Raw genomic sequence first — 8,380 nt, 5'->3', positions numbered from 1 at the left:
CTACTAGGGGGCTGGCCTCCCTCTTGCCCGCCCCCAGTTCCGCCCTGCTATCCCCTCCTGCTCAGACCTGCCTTTTTCTTTCCCCTGAGCTGCTTCTGGGGAGCAGGGAGCGGCGGAAAAGGGGGAACAGGGGCTTAAAGAGGAGTCCTGCCCTCGATGAGTCAGAGGGTGGGGCATCTGTTTTCAGCTTAGAGCAGACTCTAGGGTGTAGGGACCAGCAGGTTACTAATGGGAAACTGAGGCCCAGAAAGGTTCAGGGACTTGACCAAATCTTATGCCTCATCGTTAGTGGTCACAGATCAGGGATTAGAATTCAGTTTTCTTGCATGCTGGCTACATTTTATAACAATTTGAAGGAAATAGTAATTACACAATCAGGGAATTTTGTGCTCAGTAAGAATCACAGAATGAGTAGAGAGCATCTCACCGCAGCATCATTTATTGGTAGTAAGAGAGAATTATGACCAATCTAAATCTCAGTAGAGGATTGGTTACTTAAAGCAGAAGTTTTTAACTGAGGTCACAATCTTATTAGTGGATGATGAAAACAATTAAAATGAAGTAGAACAGAATAAAACATTTCAGTGTATCCCTATTGGTAAAGTTAAGCATCTTTTTGTGAAACATTTGTTTGTATATGTGTGTTTTGTTTTTGTGCATGTATGTTCCTGTGATGGGTTTGGATAGCATGTAAAATGTATTTAGTACTAGAGGAAGCAAGTAGAAAAATTGGAAACGTACTCCTCTAAAGTATGATAATTCATACTATGGAATACTATGCAGTAGTTAAAATAAAACCTCCCCCTGCCCGATCCTCACTCTATTTTCATCAGATTACTTAGCACAGCCTGAAATTATATTACTTATTTATTTACATGTCTACTGTCTGAATGTCCTACCAGAAGGTAAATTCCGTGAGAACAAAGGCTGTCCATCTTCTTTGTTATGTGCCCACGGTAGTGCACATAGTAGGTAATATTATAACAAATATCATTTTATGGATGACTGAATGAGGTAGTTATGATATGCATAAACCTCCGAGAGTAAGTTGCAGGACATTATGTTCAGTTTAGAAATGTATGTGTCAACCACACTCACACAAACTAAACAGCCTATTTCCTTATGGGATTACTCCGGAAGGATGAGTTCAGAAGGATACTTACCTCCGGGGAGGGGCCTGATACGGAGCATGTGAGTGTGTGTGCGCATGCGCGCACGTGTCAGGGATGGCAATCTTGTAAAAAGCGTTTTCACTCGATTTAGTGAAGGGTTTTATCACTCTCTCTGTATTTGAAAATTTTGCATCTAGAATGTGGTAACGTATCTCTTGTAGAATTAAAAATAAAAGTTTAAAATAAGTTATGGCAGAAGAGCATAGCAAGATCATTATGAGCAGGTGTATTGATATGAGGGATTGGTAAGTGAATGAAGTGGGGAACGATACATACAGTATGATTCTATCTCTTTAGTTTAAAATACTTCCCTCTGTCCAAGTAATAATTCCATTTTTTAGGCATGATAAATTTTTATTTTTATTTTTTACATTTTTTGTTGTTGTTCCGGTACAGTTGTCTCCATTATTCCTCCACCACTTCCCCCAGCCATCCCCACTTCCCACCCTCGATCCTACCCCTCTTTGGCTTTGTCCATGTGTCCTTTATGCATGTTCCTGACAACCCTTCCCTTTCTCCCCATTATCCCCTCCCACCTCCCCTCTGGTTACTGTCAGTTTGTTCTTAATTTCAATATCTCTGGTTATATTTTACCTGCTTGTTTCTTTGTTGATTAAGTTCCACTTGTATTTAAAAAATAACATCCTGTGTGTATATGAGTATTTGTATATACATAGGAAAAATGCCTAAAAAGTTACTGTCAATAGAAATCACCTCTGAGGAATGGGGTTAGAGAAAGGGCTTGGGGGGACTTTTAACTTTTTTTTTCTTGGAGGGAGAGTTGATGTCATAGTGGAATCAGGGCAAACTCTGGACACATACCAGGTTCCCATTCTCTGATCTGAATGCACATGAGCGTCCACGCTCACCTTTTAGTTTTTGCAAACAAGCTGAGGAATAACACCAAAGTCTTTTCCCAGCTCACCAGAATGGTCTACTTGGAAGAGTAGGGGCCTTGTTTTCCTGAACTGGGACTCAAGAAAAGTGGAAGGACTTTAATCACTACCAGTTATGATCTTGTCTTTAAGAAATATTATGATTTTATATTTGAAGAATTATTTCATGGTGGAAGAATTTTGTTACAAACACACATGTTCCCAGCACTCAGCATAAGAAATAAAATGTTGCCGATGTGATCGGAGCCCCCAGGGCACGCCTCTCCAACCGCATCTCTCCCCCCTCTCCCACCAAAGTTCCACCCATCATAAACTACTATTTTTCATCTCCTTACATTTCTAATACTTATACTACATATGCATATCTCTCTAAGCAATATATAGTATTTTGCATATTTGGAGCTTTCTACACATGGTACCAAAGTGCACATATTCCTATGTAACTTGCTTTTTTCATCTGATATATTAATAAAATTCATCCATGTTGTTATATGTGGATCTATTAGTCCCTACTGCTTATATTTGCCATTTTATAAATATGCCACAATTTATCTATTCTCCTGTTGTTAGACATTAAAGTTTTCTCCCCAGTTTTCCACTATTACAAACAGTGCTGGTATGAGCATTCTTGTACATGTCTTCTTGTGCATTTGTGGCAGAATCTTTGTAGCTGCAAACTTGGGAGTGGAATAACTGAGTCATGCGGTATCTGCACCTTTAATTTTACTACATACTGTGGAGTTGTTTTACAGAGAGTTTGGGCCGATTTACATTCCCAGCAATGCATGAGCGTCCCCTTGCTCCCAATCCTCATCAACTCTTGGCATTGTCAGACAGTTGGGTGTCAATGGCATTTCATTTTGGTTTTTCTTTGTTTTATCTGATTCCTAGTGAGTCTGCACATCTTTTTGCTTTGCCTTTTTTCTCCCTTGAGTGCTTGAAGGGTACTTTGGGACAGAGAGTGATAAAGAATATGATTGAACTGATTTGGAATTGAGTGCGGTGAGTCTTTGATCTATGCAGGTAAGGCCTGGGTCCCTGGGGTTAAAGAGGGGCCACTCCACCATCCACAGAGCTACTTGCAGAGGGATCACCAGCTAAGATCTGTCATGGATGGAGGAGGCAACAGCGACTTTGCACACTGTAAGTTCTCAACGTGAGTTATTGTTATTCCACACCCTAAGGCAGGGGTGTCAGACTCATTTTCACCAGGGGCCACATCAGCATTGTGGTTGCCTTAAAAGGGCTGAATGTAATTTTAGGACTGTATAAATGTAACTGCTCCTTAACTAGGGGCAAGGAGCTCAGTACTGCCACTGGGTAGAAACAAGGTGCCAGGCCGGATAAAACAAGGTGGAGGGCCAGATTCAGCCCTCGGCCCTTGTGTTTGCTGCCTGTGTCCTAAGAGGTGAGTGATCTCTGAAGGGACCACACTTGGTCGTCATTGAGTTGTTATCCCCGGCACCCTCCTCACATACCAGGGTCTTGAAAACCAAATTACAAAGACAACAATTATTATTATAGCTAACATTGATCATAGGCCAGGTCAGCATTAAGCTCTACATAAATAATCCTGCTTTATCCATTTGCCAGCCCTGCGAGGTGGGTTTCATTAACATTCTGATTTTATTAATAAGCACACTGAGGCTCTGAGAGGGTAAGTAATTGACCTAAGGTCACACAGTGAAAGCTATAATTTGAACCCATATGCTTGTCTGATGCCAAAGTTTGTAATTCTAACCCCACGTAGTATCTGAAAAATTTTTGGGGAATCACAATCCATGAACACATTTTGAATACATACATTTGATTTGCTTGAGTATTTATGTTATGTATAATATAAAACATGCCCCAAATTTGTGCAGTTTCTCTGGGGCAGATAGAATGAGGCTCATTTTCTCCAGTAACAGATGAGATCATTAAGGTCAAGAAAGTTTAACTAACTTGCCCAAGGGAAGTGCAGAACAGGGATTTTTTAACTTAAAGAGGCCTGGTATCTCTGTTGATTATAATGTTGACCTGATACCCCAAGGTTGTGGGTTTGATCCCCAGTCAGGGCACATACAAGAATCAGCCAATGAGTGCATAATCAACAATAGACAACAAATAGATGTTTTTACCTCAAATAAATAAGCAAACAAAAAAACCAAACAGACTAATAAATAATGGGGTTATGGAACTGTGTCCAGGGAGAGTCGAGAGAGTACTGGGGGCAGGAGAGTTGGTGAGGGGACTGCTTGAAGGGCGCTCCCTTCCTCCTTCCACACCCAGGGTTGGGGGTAGGTAAGAGAAGAGAGATGCTGCAGTTGGAGCCTGCGCTGCGCCATGCCTGGGTGGCCGAGGGGCAGGTAACCACAGAGCCGAATGGGCCCAGGGCCAGCAGCTGAGATTTGACTGAGAGCTAAAGAATGAGGGTCCAACCGAGCAAAAGGAAGTGAAGGAAGCAAGTGGTGGCATTTCCCACTCCAGAAAGCGTGTGCTGGGGGAAGATAAGGGAGACAGGAAGCAGGGCGGGGCCTGTGCCGCGCAGCACCAGTGAGTGCGTAGAGGCCCCGTCGGGAGCTGGGCTGAGCCAGGGACTGGCCGTGAGCCCGGCCAGACTTCAAGGGACTAGCCCGCTGCCTCCTCTCCTCTCTACTGAGGATGCGCAGTTTAAAGCAGCAGGCCCAACTCAGATAACAAAGTGTGGTCCCTTCATAGATCACCTCCACCTTAGGTCGTGGAATAACAATAACTCGTATTGAGAACTTGCAATGTGCAAGACACTGTGTTAAGTAAGCAGAATACATGTGTTTTATTCTCACTAGTGCCCTAGGAAAAGTACGAAAAAATGCCATTGTCCCCATGTTACAAATGAGAACACAGAGGCACAGAATAGTGAACCGACCTGCTCGGAGACAACCAACTAGTAAAAGACAGAGGTGGGCCCCAATCCCTAGGGAATTGGACTCCAAAATATGCCGTCTTAACTCTTGGACCATCCGGTGAGGGTAAATGAGATGACTCACAGTGTGCTCGACCTCGGGACGCATTCCGTGTGTGGGAGAGATAAGAAAGGAGCTTGGCTTCGGGGCAGCAAACAGAACTGACCCTATAGCAGGAAGAATGGAGGGTAGACACTGAGTATGATTTCCTGAAGGGAAGGCAAAGGAATAGATACAAATGTTACTCAAGATTTTCCCCTATAGACACCCCCCCAATTTAGGAAGCCTCATAAAGTCACTGTGATTCCAGCTCTTGCCTGCCCAGCAAGTGGTGGGAGACTGGTATTCCTGGCTTGCTTTCTCCCTGTCTTTTTAGCCTTATCTCTCCACGTATTCCACTCTCATCTGTATCTGTTCCTCCGGGTTTCCTGAACACAGAGCCCACAAATGCCTCTTTACTTTCTCTTGAGTTTAGGCACACAGAAGTTCCCAATTTTAAGAAAGTCCCAACTTTATCCACCTTTTCCATTAGTTCATGATTTTTGTGCCTTAAGAAATCTTTTTCTACCCTGGGATCATGAGGATATTCTCCTATTTTCACCAAAAGCTTTGTAATTTTGTCTTTCACCGTTAAGTGTACGGTGTGACGTTGAGGTCATGATCACTTTCTTTTGTGTGGTTATCCAGTTGTCCCAGCGCCAGGTATGGAAAGCCTGCCTTTCCTGATGATTCCCAGGGACGCCTCTGACTTACGGTAAATGTGTTCATTCTGTTTCAGTGGCCCGTTTGTTTTTTCTCCCTGAATCAATGCCATTATTGCAACTAGTATAGATTTATAACACATCTTCATATCTTGCAGATCCAGTCTTTCCACTTTGTTCTTCAAGAGTATCTTGGCTATTTTTGTATATTGAACTTTTACACATAAACTTTAGAATAATTTGATCAGGTTGATGGGATTTTGGTTGATATTGTACGTCATGTGTTAATGGCTTTGGGGAGAACTGACTGCTTCAAAATATTGAATCATCTGATTTATGATAGAGAACATCTCTTCATTTATTTACACCTTTTTAGTGTCTTTCAAAGTTTTATAAATTTCTTTCTAGAAAGCATGCCCAGTCCTTGTTAGATTTTCCCTAGGTCCTTCATTTTTAAAATGGTATTGAAAATGGCTTTTAGAAGACATTTCATGTGCTAACTGCTTATTGCTGATATATAGACATGCTGATAATTTTGTTACACTGACATTTTTATCTAGAAGCCTTCATAAACTTATTTATTCTAGTCATTATTTATAGATTCTTTTGAATTTTCTATATGTATTGTCATATTACTAGTAGGTAGTGACAGTTTTATTTCTTCCTTTCTAATTTTTACACAGTTTCTTCTGAACTGATTGTTCTCGCTACAATCTCTAATACGATGTCGAATAGAAATGACAGAAAACATAAGAGTATTCTTGTAGGGGACCAGTTTGTCTTGGCCTGGCAAATGTGACTCAGCTCTGTATGGAAAACCTACAGAAGCGAAGTGGTGGGAAGGAGCCAGACCTTCAAACCGAGTTTTCCTGTGGGAATCAGGCCTAGAAAATGGATCCAGACTGTTCTGGCTTGCTCTTGCGAAAACTCCCTCACCCTGGTCTAAAACAACAAATGTGTATTGTCTATCTTCAAGGTAATTTCCAAAGTCTGTATGAGTTCTCCCAAGGACAGAGCTAATGAGCTCATCACCATTCCCCTCTGCATGTTATTTTCATTTTCTTGATTGTACCTAAAATGTAGACAATAATATTCTATGTAATAGGTAATAAATATTTCTCTGATGTAAGACCCCAGGCAAACAATAAAAGCCTGTCTAGGCAAGGGTCGAGGCGCTCCCCACTTGAGGGAGTGGCCGAGGCACCCATAGGCACTCTCCCCTTGAGAGAGCAGTCATGCCTGTTCCCTTCTTCCACAGGGTTGTTGTCGCCTGTGCATTCATTCTCGCCGTCAGCCACAACAGGCGCACTCTGCTGGACAGGGTCCGCCACATATTCTTCTCATTTTCCTGATTTAAAAGGAAAGCTTTTGATTTTTTACCATTAAATATGATTTTTGTATGTTTTAAATAGATATTCTTTATTGAAGATTCCTTTTATTCTTAGTTTGCTGAGTTTATAAAAATTAATTTATTTTCTAATTACAGATGACATATGATAGTGTATTAGCTTCAGGCGTACGACTGGTGATTAGACACTTATACACCTGACGAAGTGATTACCCCAATAAGTCTAGTACCCATGTGATACCATGTGTCGTTGCTGCAATATTACTGTCTATATTTTCTATAGTTTGCTGGGATTTTATAGTAAATGTTTTGAGTTTCTCAAGTCCTTTATCATTATCTAATGAAATGATCATATGATTTTCCATATTTAATTTGTTAATGTGCCAAATGCATTAATTATGAGTTATTACTACATGTGTTTTATCCTTCTGCTGTTTTTCTCTAGACCTCTCCAAATCCTGCCCACTCCTTTAAGGCCCTGCTCGGATGCCACCTCCTTCTGAAAGCCTTTCAGGGTGCCAGCCTACAGGTGACTTCTCATTCTTCTCACTAAACCAGTAAAACGCTGTCTCCCATTGCAGCTACATTGCCACAGTCTACCCCCTTGTCTTCTCTTCTGTGCTACAGGCTCCTTAAGGGCATCTCTGTGCTGTCCTCTCAGCCCATGCCCCACCGCCCCCAAGCCCCAGAGCAGAGGTGGTACAGACTAAGACCACGGGCCCTGGGGTAAAACTGCCTAGGTTCACATCTCAGCTCTTCCCCTTGCTAGTTGTGAATTTAGGGCACACCGCTTGGCCTCTCTGAGCCTGTCAGTAAAATAGAAAGAATAATGGCACCTGCCTCACAGAGCTGTTGTGAGAATGAAATGAGGTAAAGTGAGTGAATCACCTAGTACAGCTCTGGGCACATACTATTTTTGTTAGCTCAGTCCATAGCAATTGCCACTATACTCTGTGTTTCTGTTATTCTGAATTGCCACAAGGTATTTCTAAAAGCCTTTGAGAGCCATCCTCTCTTCTTCTTTTATTTCCTTTAAAGCTGCTCACATGCTGCTTTATTCTTTTATCCAGTGGGCATTTATTGAGCACTTACTGTGTGCTAAGACCTGAAGCAGATGAGATCCCTCCTCAGGAAGCAGATAAACAAGTAGGGAGGAGAGCCTTGGAAACTGACAGTGATAACATAATATGATTAAGTATTTTAGCCCGGGGGTCAGAGGAGGCTTCTCAGAGCAGGAGATGCCTAACCTGGTCCTCCAGGACAGGTGAGGGGTGGGAATAGGGCTAAGACAGAACACATGGGGAAAGTTGTTTCAGACAGAAGGAGAAGACGGTGCAAA

Source organism: Artibeus jamaicensis, unplaced genomic scaffold (genome assembly GCF_021234435.1).
Source record: "Artibeus jamaicensis isolate MK-2021 breed Jamaican fruit bat unplaced genomic scaffold, CSHL_Jam_final contig_685, whole genome shotgun sequence".
Taxonomy (NCBI): domain Eukaryota; kingdom Metazoa; phylum Chordata; class Mammalia; order Chiroptera; family Phyllostomidae; genus Artibeus; species Artibeus jamaicensis.
Note: the sequence above shows the minus strand (reverse complement) of the source record.